The sequence below is a fragment of the Herpailurus yagouaroundi genome, unplaced genomic scaffold, assembly GCF_014898765.1.
Source record: "Herpailurus yagouaroundi ecotype Mexico unplaced genomic scaffold, PumYag 193, whole genome shotgun sequence".
NCBI lineage: Eukaryota > Metazoa > Chordata > Mammalia > Carnivora > Felidae > Herpailurus > Herpailurus yagouaroundi.
Genome location: NW_024412424.1, coordinates 2,695,120 through 2,708,202, shown reverse-complemented (window position 1 = coordinate 2,708,202; position 13,083 = coordinate 2,695,120). Strand labels below are relative to the sequence as shown.

At 52.5% G+C, this 13,083-nt stretch overlaps 1 protein-coding gene across 1 annotated transcript in view; it reads left to right on the top strand.

Annotated features, from left to right (window-relative positions):
• The window catches only part of ELL (elongation factor for RNA polymerase II), a 77,145-nt gene that overhangs the window by 736 nt on the left and 63,326 nt on the right, over positions 1 to 13,083 (top strand). The window lies entirely within an intron of this gene.

The window sequence follows — 13,083 nt, the reverse complement described above, 5'->3', positions numbered from 1 at the left end:
CTTGTTTCCAACTCCCCTACTCCTCGCAGGGGACCCTGCCTTACTGGACATTTTTAGAGAGTGGGAATGTTTTGGGGGGAAGAAGGTGTGTATGTGGGGGGTCGCTGGCATGGTGCCTTTCCCAGGCTGGGAGCCCTTTGTGGGCACCTAGCTGCTGACTCTCAAACTTCTCAGGGGCTGATTTGGGCCCATCTGGGGAAGTTAGAGGCGTTTCACTTCTGCCACCTGGCTCAGTGTGCGTGGGTTGGGGGGAGGCTGCAGTGCACCTTCTTTCAGGCCCGATTTGGGGACACATCTGGGACCCTGATCAGAAACTTGCTTCTTCCCGTTTCTGTTTGCGTCATGGCGCCCTCCGTCTGTGTTGGGACAGAAGTTGCAGGTGCCCGGAGTGGTCAGGACCTGAGGAGAAGAAGTGGCTTGGGAGCCCTTTTCCTTGTTGCCTGGAAAGTGGGGACTTTGCAGTCATAAAGTGGCTGGGGAGGGGTCTGGTGTCCGGCTCGTGGAGGCCCTGCTCCATGTGTGCATGTGTGTGTGTGTGTGTGTGTGTGTGTGTGTTTGTGTATACTGGGAATGGGGGGGCCGAGGGCGGGTGAGGAGAGAGACTAAGAGAGACTAACTAGGAAGGAATGTGGCTTTCTTCCTGCCCCAGACTTGTTCAGCACCATTAGCTAAGCCGGGAATTTCTTCCCCTGTTAACGTTCCCACCACTTTCCTGGTGCCCACCCTTCCCGTGCTTCTTCCCACTTTTTTTTTTTTTTTTTTTTTTTTTGGGCAGTTTCCTTCCTGTCCTGGTGTCACAGTTTCCCATTCACAGAAGAGGTCTCTTTTTTTTAGAAGAGCGAGTTCTCCCCTTGTCAAAAGGATTCCTCAAGATGAGGCTAAGGTGCCCTTGCAGGTGAGGAGGAGGAGGTGGTGGGGACACTGTGTCCAGCTTAAGTCTCCTTTCCTTGTGGCATTCCAGTCTGGAGTCTTTTTCCCTAGGCCGTTCTGACTTGTCCTGCAGGAAGGCGGGCTTTCCTCGAAACAGCTGGGGGAGAGCTCATGAGTCATGTAAATAAGGTGAACTTGGTACCTGGTCACTTAAGAGCCCCGCCTTCCCTGCCATGCTACCCTTGCTTGATCTAGTTGTCCGGAAGGTCTGCCTATGTGTCCACCTCATGCTGTCATACTGCTATTTTTAATTTAGGGTGTTGGTTACATCCCCTAACTAAGCTGGATCTTCCTCATGTGAGGGTGAAGGTAACTACAGACTCCAGCTCATCCCCCTCGAAGCACAGCTTCGAAGCACACTGTGTATGACAGTGTTGATCAGCCAGGAGGGGCTCCCTCAAAGAGCTTCTCCAAGCCAGTTGGGGCATCTAGGCCAGCTGGACTAAACTTTGAGGGTGACCCAAATTTGAGTTTTTCTCGGAAGCTGACTGATAATTTAAGTTACTTGGCAATTTCATATTTAATATTACTTGTTGGGCATTGTAGAGGATTGAGCTAAAATCAGGGTGGCTTGGGTGCTTTTGGGTGGTGGGCATGGGGACGGTGACTTGAAGAACTGGTCTGTGCGACCGGAGAAGTGTAGGGGTTACTAACAAAACCTCTTATGTGCAGTTGTCAATAGTGTCTGGAGTTTTCTATTCTGTAGCGCTGTGGTTATTATATGGTTTGTCAATAGCAACTTGTGGAGAGGGTTTTTATTTTTACTTTTAATTGCAAAGAGACTTTCACAGACTCAGATGTGGCAGGGGACTGGAGAGGAAGTTACTGCGAAATTTTCTCTGTGGCCGAAGAGAGCCTGTAATCCTAGCTGTTGGAGGAGCCTGAGTATAGAAGTCCCCCATGGTTTCTCTCTCCAGAGGGGTGTGGAGTGTGAGCTGCCTTTGTGTAGACCTAGTGGCCAGTCTGGAATGTAGCAGAAGGTAATATACACAGCTGCCACCGTCTAGACTTAGGCTTCGTGAAGCTTCTTCTTGAATATAAAAACTCGAGTGAGTCCCGAGGCAGCTATGCCTGTAGATCTCCCATTTCACTGTGGGCTACTTCTGGGAGAGAAGAGGGCGGAGGTATAGATCCATCCTTCCAAGATAGCAACATGCACCTGCTTAGAGAAGTGTTCCCTGGCCACTCTGAGGAAGTGACCCTCCTTGGGGCACCTGCCTCAACCACCTGGGTATTTCTGTTGCTGGGTGACCTTCTCTCCTGGTTTATAAGCTCCTCGGTGGAGAGGAGCATATTATCGTTAAGGAAAAATTGAGGACCCAGGGAGGGGCTCAAGATGCCTGAAGATTGTAGTCTATCTGAGTTTGAATCTTTGTTCTACCCGCTTGAGGCCTTGGGCTAGTGAGTGACCCCTCCCAGTCAAGATTCCTCCCCTTTGGGGCTATGAGGATTCCGGTGCCTGATCCTCTCCCAGCTCTGGATCCTTCTTGTCCTCAGGACTGTGCATATTCCCGTATCTGACCCTTCCCAGCTCTGACTCTTTCTTCTTGCAGCGTTGCAAGGTCCTACTGCCCGACCCTTTTTTGAGCTCTGGATTCTTCTTCTCTTAGCTGGGAGGTTCCTAGTGTCTGGCCATGTCTGAGCTCTAGATCTTTCTCCTCAAGACTGTGAGGGTTCCAGTACCCAACCCCTCCCAGTTCCAGATCCTTCTGTCAGGGCTGTGAGGGTCCCAGTGCCCTGCCCTCTCTCAGCTCTGGCTCCTTCTTCTCTTAAGGCTGTGAGGATTCTGTTGACATGTGTGTGGCCGTCAGTGCAGCCCTAACACCCCCAACCTCCCTCCTCCCTGTTCTCAGCACTTGGTACTTGTACCCAGAGCTGGTTCCCACCTGGAGGTTTGAATAGACTTTGTGGGAGGCAGGGAGCCTGGGTTCCTGCATCCACCCGAATCTGATCGAGCAGCTGGTTTGCACAGGGCTACTGCTCAGGTGCTGTATGTTCAGAAGTGACCGAGATGGGCCTCTAGTGTTATGAGCTGACATTCTGGAGGCAGGAGGCATATAATAATGAACAAGACAGCACAGAAATGGGCACAAAGAACTTGACAGCCGCCAGCAGCAGGAAGGAAATAAAATGGGATGATGTGATGCTGTGGGGTGGTGTAAAAGGGTGCTGATTGAGAGAGGTGCTTCGAGGTGATGCCAGGGCTGAGGTCTCTGGGTGAGGGATCCTGTGTAGGGAGGGCTGGGGGTTCCAGGCATGTTGCCTTCAAGCCTTGAGACACAAGAGACTGGGGAGGGTGTTGGGGCATGGAGGACAGCTGCCAGGGCTCTGTCCTGGGGAAGGGTGTGTGGGGGGAGGACATGCAGGAGGCCTGCCGCAAATACTCCATGACTGTTCTAGAGCTGTGCTGGGGGCTGCTCGCCTGCTGCTAAGGGGGCGGCTGTGTGGATGTCAGCTCGGGCACTGGTGGCAGGAGGAGCCTTAATTTAGCCTCTGTTCCCCTCCCACAGCGAGGCCCCGGGAAGTAAGCTTGTCTCCCCTTTCTGGGGGTGCCCACCTAGCCCTAAGCAGGACAGCTTCTTGCCAGCTCTGTCTGCTTTTCACACCAGCCGTCTTCAGAAATAGCTGGTGCTGCCCCTCTTGGCTATGGGCCAGGCCCCTCTAAGTCCTTTGTCCAGGCTCCTGTCATCTTCTTGACAACCTTGGTTGGAAGGCTAGCTGATTGTTCCCACTATGGCTTTGAGGGCCGTTGGCACCCAGAGGGTCATCGGCCACCTGCCCAAGATCACTTGGATTGTCCTCTGGCCCAGGCTGCCTCTTGAGTTGGGAGGGAGTTTGAGCCACTGGGATGCAACTATGAAAGGGGATCCCACCACGTCTCCAGTTCTAGTTAAATGCCAGCGCTCTAGACTCCAAGCACGGGTGACATGAATGGCCATGCAAATTCCTGAGGTTGTCACTGTGACTGTACTGTGCCCCCTGCCCTGAGAAAGCCTAAAGATGGTGACAACCAACACCTGTGGCTCACCGGCCACATGCCAGCCCTGGCCCGAGCTGCACACGTTACTTTATCTCACCCCCATCTGTCAGGCCTGTGGCGGGGAGTGGTTCCCACTTGTCAGGTGAGGAAATGGGAAGAGACTCTGGGAGGTCAAGTCACGGGAAGGAATTTCCCAACTGGGATGGGGCTGAGAACCAGCTTGGGATGGCTCCAAGCTCTGCCCCCTCTGAAGGGAGGTGGCCTGGCAGGCCGGGCCAGGTGGATCAGGCCGGCCTGTTGGTGTCCAGAGCACCGCTTCCTGTCTCCTGCCCTCTGGCTGTAGGGGTTCAGTTTACTTGTGTATTTCAAAGTACGCTCTTGATAGTTGTGGGTGGGATGAATCCTTCCTAGAAGGCTCTTGTCTCATAGGTGCTGTGACAGGATGTGTGAATGACCCAGGGTGTGGGGGCAAGGGATAGAAGTTTCTGCGGGCGGCCAGTGAGATTGTGGGGAGGGGCCAGGCCCCGCCTCGGCCACTGTGACCCTTGACTAGGCTTCTGGCTTGCGCTGTTCCTGCCACCACCACCACGGTGACTGTGGTGATTGTGTGTAAACAGCAGGCTGCTTGGCAGAAACCCACCCTCTGTTGACTCATCGCAAGGCCAGAGTTCATCACCCTTGAAGTAGTTTTGACATCATAGCCAGATTGTGACATCTCTGGAGTGTCTTTGACAATAACACTGCTTCCCCTGTTCCGAGTAACTGGTTCTGGAGCAGACACTGGTTTCAGGAAGTCTCCTTCTCATGTGGCAGCAGCCCTGCCTGATGCAGCCTGGCCAGGCCCAGGCTGCCAATCCATGCCTGTGGGGTTTGGCCTCCTTTGAGTCCTTCATTTTTAGTGCCTTGCTCCCCTGCCCCTGTCTTTATGAGTCTCTCTTGGGTCTGTGACGAGCACAACCAGGAGTTGTCTGAGATCTTACCTCCGGTGATATGTGGCTGCTCCACAGTCAACCAAGTGCCCAAAGGGATGCTTTTGAGAACAGTCCCCCCAAGTGACCTCTGACCTGTAGGTGCAGTGAGTGACCGACAACTATAGTATGTAGTTGTTTTGTCACTTTACTTTTTAACAAAAAAGCTGGTGTCCAAATTATCCATCCAGCGAGAGACCTCCTGTCCCCACACCAAGTGGCTGCATTGGAGTCTGATGCTAATTATATTCTCTGGTCTAGGTCCCTCCCTGGCCGTTGTGATGCAGCTCTTTCTTGGCTGAGTCACCAGGTCAGGGCATGTTGGTGACTCCCTGCAGTCTTTCTGGAGGGGAGGGGGCCTCTCATGTTTGTCAAGTTCATGGGGTCATGGATGTAACACGTGTTGAGGGACACCTGGATGGCTCAGTTGGTTGAGCGGCCGACTTCGACGCAGGTCATGATCTCGAGGTTTGTGAGTTCAAGCCCCATACTGAGCTCGCTGCTGTCAGTGCAGAGCCCTCTTTGGATCCTCTGACCCCTTCTCTCTCTCGGCCCCCCTTTCTCCCCTGCTCACACGTGTGCCCTCTCATTGTCTCTCTTTCAAAAATAAATACAACATAAAAAAAAAAAAAGTAACACAAGTTGAAAAGTTCACTATAAAAGGAGTACAGCTCAGCATAGAAAACTTGCAAAATATCTGAACGGAGCGACTTCCTGTTCCCATGGGCCAGGGCCATCTCTGTTGTTGACACCTTGGTGCCTTCCTCTGTCTTGCGTCTGGGCACCTCATCATCATAGTGATGTCCTCTTAAGATACTAGATCTTGTTTCTTCCCGACACTATATTAGCTGTGTTATTCAACGTGGCTCTAGGCTTTACTTTGTAGTGACTGCATCTCCCTTGCTGCGTGCACCCTAACGGATCAGTATTCCTCGGGTACCGTGTTTGGGGCACCACACCGATCCTGGGGATTCCTGTGTGCTGGGAGCCCTGTCTGCTGTCCCCTGCTGAGGGCTGTGCAGAAGCGCTGAAGTGCAGTGAGGGGCACCCCGGGTGCGCCTGCACAGCAGAGTGGAGCCTGAGGCTGCGTGTGGCTGAGTGGTAACAACTTTTGCATGTTGAAATCGAGGCTTGGGAGAGATGTGGTCTGGGCTGTGGGAGTGGATGGTCAGGGACGGCAGGGCTAGAGGCGAGAGGCCGGGGATGGAATGGAGGTTCTAAGGGCCTGAGCCGGGGTGGCACAGGGGAATGGGCAACAGGACAGATGTGGGAAGTATTTGGGCAGCCAGCCGTGGCTAGCTGGGGAGGTGGACGTTTCTAACGGTTCCCGATTTCTGCCGCGTGGCAGAAACATCGTCATGCACTCAGCTTTATTGTCTTGCCTGTGCTGGGTTTGTGAGAGTCAGGTTATGTGTGGCTTGAAAAGATGTTGCCGGTCGCCTCTGGAGTGATTCTGGGCCGGAGGAAGGATAAGGGTGGCTGATCCGAGGGCTGCTGCAGGTCTGTGGTGGGTGCATATCATTGTCATTAACGTCGAGGGCTAAGGTGGCAGATGCATATCCGCTGCCCTGTTGGTGTTGGCTGCAGAGCCTACATCTTTCTGGGTTGCTTTTAAAGAGAGAACGAGGAGCTATTGTGCTTTGTTTGTTTTTTTAATGTTTATTTATTAGAGAGAGAGAGAATGAGCAGGGGAGGGTCAGAGAGAGAGGGAGACAGAGGATTCAAAGTGGAGTCTGCACTGACAGCAGAGAGCCCAATGCAGGGCTTGAACTCACCAACTGTGAGATGGTGACCTGAGCTGAAGTTGGATGCTTAACCGATTGAGCCACGCAGGTGCCCCTGGGTTGCCGCTTTTGTACCCAGATGTGGATGTCACGTGATTTTTTTAAAAATGTCCCGAGTGTGATTGGAAGGTGTGGAAGGTGTTTTGAACTGATGTGGCAGCTCTGGAAGCCAGCAGCCTTTTTTTTTGGTCCCAGTTCTTGGATTATGTTCTTTGCTCAGGGGTAGCTGCATGCCAGGTTTCCCTTATTGTGCTGGTGTTGACCAGTTTCTGGAGAGTGGGTGCTCTGGATACTGGGGAAGCCAAGGCTGGATGGAGGACAGGTGATGCTGTCTAAAGCATAGAGAAAGTTGGCTCAAGGGCCTTGTGCCCACTTATCACTTCCCAGCATTCTCAAATGTGCTGTGGAACTGGTAGCCTTGGATTACCCCGTCTTTGAGGAGTTAATGAACTGCCCTGACTGGGGGCTGTGGTTAATCCACTGCACCTTTGGGTTGTTTCGAGTGTTCTCACTGTTCCTCAGACGGGGAAAATGAGGCTCAACTCGGGGACACCTTCCTTGAATGTGTGCCCTTCCAGCTAACTCTGCTCCTACCTTGGGCTGTCAGTGGGTGTCAGCGCCTCACTGTTTGCCTTGCTGTCCCCGTGTCCATCTTAGACATGTAGGGAAGGTGTCTTAATAAGAAGGGGCCTCCCTCCAAGGATGCTGAGGAGCAGGAGTTGGGGTCAGGTGGACTGGCTCTAGCCAGCTCCTGTTAACAGCCTGGGAATCCAGGCTTCCTCTTGAGCCTCAGTTTCCCTGGGTTGAAGCGTCACCTGAGATAGTAGTGAGCAGCTGGGTCAGATGGTCCTGTCATTCCATTGTGTCCAGTCCATTCCGCCCCCCTGTGTATATGCATGTGTCAGTGTACCACAAATGACCTGAGAATGTGAGGCCTTTAAGAATTTAAAATATCCACTCGTTTGTCTCTATCGTTAAGGGTTTCTTTTTTAAATAAGGAAATGACTTTCCCCAGATTTTTTATCAGTTTTCCTGCCACGGAGCCGACCCCACTGTGTTGAGGGAGCTGGGCCCCTCTGCGTGTCCCTCTTCTCCATCCCGCCTTGGGCAGCCTCAGCAGGTGGTGATGGTGGAGCGGGCAGTGGGCAGGGGCCGCACAGCAGAGGAGAGGCATGAGGTGCTGGCTGAGCTTCCGGAGAGACTTCCGACCAGGCCCAAGGGTGCCTGCTGAGCCCACCAGGCTGGCGGCTTCTGCCAACAGAGTATGAGGAGTCGGGCCCAGAGCCCTGGGTGCGGGGGTCCCATCTTTGCCTTCAGGTTGCATGCCGGCTCATGGCTGTTGGGGAGTGACATGAGGGCAGTCTCAAGGGGCCAAGCCCCCTCTCCCCAGGAGAATGCTGTTCCCCAGGGATGGGAGGTGCGAGCCCTGTTTCCTCCATCATCCAGTCTGGGCAAGTGGAGCCCCAGTGTGTAAAGGCCGAATAACAAGGGGCTTCCCCTTACTTTTCCCTGTGCCCCTAGACCTCTTTCTGGTGGGGGGACCGGCCCATCACAACCCTCACTTGGACAGGTGCATGTGGCTTTGATGTTCTTTTTATCAGACTGACTTGGGATCTGCTGGTGGGCTGAGGCAGGTCAGGTGCCATTCTGGGCTCGGGGGCTTCGTGGTGGGCAGGCTAGCCAGGCATGCCCCGAGGCCCTCACATCTCTATGGGGGAGGCCCACTGAGAGCATGGTAGTGGTGCCCATGGGCGATGACTACTGGGAGGGAGAAACACAGCGGGCTGTGGGCAGGAGGTGCCGTGGGAAGCGGAGCAGTTGGAACCATACGGGAAGAGGCTGAGATTGCTGAAGTCTGCGTGAGATCTAAGAGGTTGGCCACAGGAGGGAGGCTGGGGTGATGGGGCAGCCGGAGGGTGTGGGGGTAAGGGATGCCCCGGCAGGAAGTTGGGGTTAATTTCATCATCTAGCCGACTAAGCAGTTGTGACTACAGTGGCCTGTGTGGGTGTAGACGAACTCCAGCCCCTGTCTAGGGTCAGTGTGGGGGGGCTGACTCCACGCTGATTTCACTCCACTCTGTGGACAAGCGTTTTCTCTGGGGGATTCCATCCTGTGACAGCCCATGGTCAAGGGAGGCCTTGGGAGTGCTCCAACCAATCAGCGAGAGTCTTTATCTGGGACTTCTTGGAGCCTTTTAAAAAGAAATTGTGGTGAGGGGTACCTGGGTGGTTCAGTCAGTTGAGCATCTGATCTTGGCTCAGGTCATCATCTCGTGATTCGTGAGTTCAAGCCCCACATCGGGCTCACTGCTGTCAGTGCGGAGCCAGCTTGGGATCTTCTGTCCCTTTCTCTCTGCCCCTCCCCTGCTTGTGCTCTCTCAAAAATAAGTAAATGTTTTTTAAGAGTTGTGGTGAGATGCACATAACATAAAATTACCATCTTAACCATTTTTTTCCCTTTTTAACCATTTTTGAGTGTACAGATTAGTGATATCAAGTGTGTGTGCAGCCATCATCACCATCCAGCTCCAGAACTTCCCCATCTTCCCAAATTGAAACTCTGTCCCCATTAAAAACTAATTCCCCTCCCCTAGCCCCTGGCACCCACCATTCTAGTTTCTGTCTCTATGAATTTGATAACTTTTGTGATCTCATGTAAGTGAGATCATACGGCATTTGTCCTTTTAGATTTTTTTTAAAGTTTGTTTGTTTATGTAAGTAAGTAATCCTAGCACCCAACATGGGGCTTGAACTCATGACCCCAAGATCAAGAGTTGCATGCTCTTGCAACTGAGCCAGCTGGACGCCCTGGTATTTGTCCTTTTATGACTCATTTCTTTCATGGTGTTCAAGGTTCATTCATGTTGTAGCCTGTGCCAGTTTCCTTCCCTTTTAAGGCTGAATAATATTCCATCGTATGGATATACCACATTGTGTTTATCCAGTTGTCTGTTGATGGATACTGGGTTGTTTATACCTCTTGGCTGCTGTAAATAGTGCTGCTGTGAACATTGGTGTACAAACATCTGTTTGAGACTCTGCTTCCCCCCCCCTTTTTCCTCCCAGTTTTATTGAGATATAATTGACATCTGGCGCTGTATACGATTAAGGTGTACAGAATAGTAACATGACTGACCCATATCGTGAGATGATGACCACAGCAAGTTGAGTTCACATTTCTCATCTCATATGGATACAAAAAAAAAAAAAAAAAAAGAGTTGTTTCTTATGATAAGAAATCTTAAGATCTACTCTCCTAGCAACTTCTCTGTATATCATAACAGCACTGTTAGCTGTAGTCCCCATGTCATAGATTACATCTCTAGTGCTCATTTATTTTATAACTGGAAATTTGCACCTTTTGACCCCCCCCTTCCTCCAGTTTTTCTCCCCCCACTCCCTGCCTCTGGTGACCACAAGTCTGATCTCTTTTTGTGGGTTTGTCTTTTTTCTTTTCTTTTTTAGGATCCCACATATAAATGAGATCTTACAGTATTTGTCTTTCTCTGATTTATTTCACTTGAGTTCCTGTTTTTAGTTCTTTTGAGTATATATCCAGAAGTTGAGTTGCTGGATCATATGGTAATTCTATGTTTAACTTTTTGAAAAACTGCCAAGCTGTTTTCCACAGCGACTGCACTATTTCACATTCCCACCAGCAGTGTATAAGAGTTCCAATTTCTTCAGCCAACCATCCTCACCAACACTTGGTATTTTCTGGATTGTGTGTGTGTGTGTGTGTGTGTGTGTGTGTTTGTTTTGATAGTAGCTATACTGATGGGTCTCCAACGAGAGTTTGGGTCTATGGGGCTTCTGACGCCTGCTGGACCACTGATGGGCTCAGGAGTCCCCTGATCGCAGGTGACAGAGAACCTGACCCCAGGGAACTGGGTCATGTTGGCTCTCACACTTGAGGTGGGCTTGGGCTAGCTTCGGGTCCTGCCTGAGGATCTTGATCAGGGTCACCTGGGTGTAGATGGCAGCGAGGCCAAGGAAACTGTCACCACCTCCCAGCCCTCCCAGTGGCACGACTTCTGTGTTCCGGTCCCCAAACCAAACAGAGGCCCTGAGGGACATTGGCAAGGTTGGGCTCCACCCTGTGGCACCTGAGGCTGCCGGGCCCTTCCCTGGCCGTGAGCTCAGATGGGGCAGAATCTCTCCTTTGGTGAATTTAGTTCTTTCAGTTCCACATTGAATCAAAAAGTGACTTGTGGAAAATGGGCTTTCTTCCAGGTAGGAAATGGCCTGGAGGCCCCTCGGGTTGGGTGTTCCCTGGCCTCTGGGGGGTGGTGGACAGGTAGGGGACTATGCTCCTGCCTTTGGCTTGGCCTCAGGGCTGGGGCCTGTGCCGGTAGTGCTTAAGGAGGAGCGGTGTTTTCTCTGACCCTGTGGGCAGATGCAGTCCACTTGCCTCAGGGCTTCCAACTGTGGAGGCGGGACTCCCTGCCCCTGTCCTGCTGGCGCCTCCCCTTCTGCTTACGGGATGTGCACACATGGGCCTAGGGCCCCACACTTGCTTTCAGGCCCTACAGTTAAGCATAGGCTGATCAGAGCGGGGGCGAGGGGCCGGGCTGAGACAGCCACCCTTCATGCTGCTCTTCCTTGTGGGGAGTGGTACCGCTGGGACCCAGAGAGCTTAGACTAGCCTCGCCTCCTGCCATTGGCCTGAGGATAAGTGAGTTGGAAGGTTCCTCCCCCCCCCCCCCACCTTTTTTCCTGGACAGTGACTTTTTGGAGGAAAATCAGCTTCCTGATATGGACCTTGTGGTTCTCCCCGCATCTGGAGGGGATGATTTAAGGGACCTAGAGCAACACTTACAGCAAGGAGAATGCCCACTGAATGAAGTCAGGACAGCTCAGTGTGCAGTAGCTGGGGGTGGGGCATTAGCTTAGCATGGCCTTCCCCTTGACAGTGGGCACCTCCTGCCTATAACCTCCCCGCTACCTTGTTCTCCAGGTCCTGACAGGGATCCCATGCCTTGTCCCCACCCTGGCTGCTCTGTTTTCTGTACCATTAGTGGTAGAGCTTTCTCTCTACCCTTAGTGATAGTGGGCCTCTTGTCCTCAAGGAAGCTGAGGTCTGCTGTGCCCAGTGTTGCTGTTGTAGCTGCTAGCTTCCAAAACCAAGGCCTCTGGCATATTTGCTGCCATATGAGGTGAACAGAATTGGATAAGGATGCCAACGAAGTAGACTGTTACGGCATTTTTTTTAAAGTTTATTTGAGAGAGAAAAAGAGAGAGGGCACATGTGCGCAAGTGGGGAGGGGCAAAGAGAGAGGGACAGAGGGAGAATTCCAAGCAGGCGCCACGCTGTCAGCACAGAGCCCGACACAGGGCTCGCTCTCACGAACTGTGAGATCATGACTTGAGCCGCAATCAAGAGTTGGACGCTTAACCAACTGAGCCTCCTAGGGGCCCCTGTGGCATGTTCTTCTTTCAGTGCTATCCTTAGAGTCTGAAAGAAGTTAGTAAGCCATGACCCAAGGGGCAAATGCAACCTGCCAGCTGTGTTTCTAAAGTTTTTTTGGAACAGAGCATCATTTAAGGCTGCTTTTGCCGTATGATAGCAGTTGAGTCTTTGTGATGGAGATTGTCTAGTTCTCAAAACCTAAGAGATTGATTCTCTGGCCCTTTACAGACAAAACTTGAGAGCTGCTGGTCTGAAGTGTTGGCACGGGCGTGTGACATGAGGACTACGTGTGCTAGTAGAATGTGCTGACCGGGCTCACACCTTGGACCCCTGTGCTGTGGCATGCCGCCCCTGTGGGCTGTGGCTTCCTGTCACGTCTCAGGGCTGGACTGAGATCTTGGAGTGTCCTTTTGGTCTGGCCCCTTCATTTCACTGAAGGGACACCTGGACGATGGTGACTGACCTGAGGATACACGGTCAGCATAGATTAAATTGAACCTCAAACCTGAGGGTGTCTGCCCTAGGACCGTCTGCACCCACCCCAGTTTCATGCAGACTTGGAATGCTTCCCATTCCACGTGCAAATCCCTGGGTTGCCCAGGAGCTTTTCTCGGGCACAGCTCCAGACTGGCACAGCCTCTGGTGGGCCTGCCCTTTTTACTTGTGACCTGCTGGTGAACTCTGGAAACACAATTCATGCGCAGCCTGGGCAGGAAGGGCCAAGCACGGGTGTTCCTGGCAGAGGTGGGAGGGCGGGCATCTGCCTGCCGTTGGAGTCCGGCTGTGGCTGCAGCATCCCTCTCCCCTCCCGCTGTCTCCTCAGCCTTAGGTCCCTGGGGATACAGTGGGACTAGTGTCATCTTCCAGGGGAGGATTGTACTCAGGGGTTGGTTGTTCATTGGGGTGTCTTTCGAACGTGTGCTTCGTGGCATGAGGAGCAACTAGGTGACAGGAGACAGTGAGCAGCAGGCATCTCCTGTCCTCTAGGAGTGAGCTTTCCACAGGCGGCGG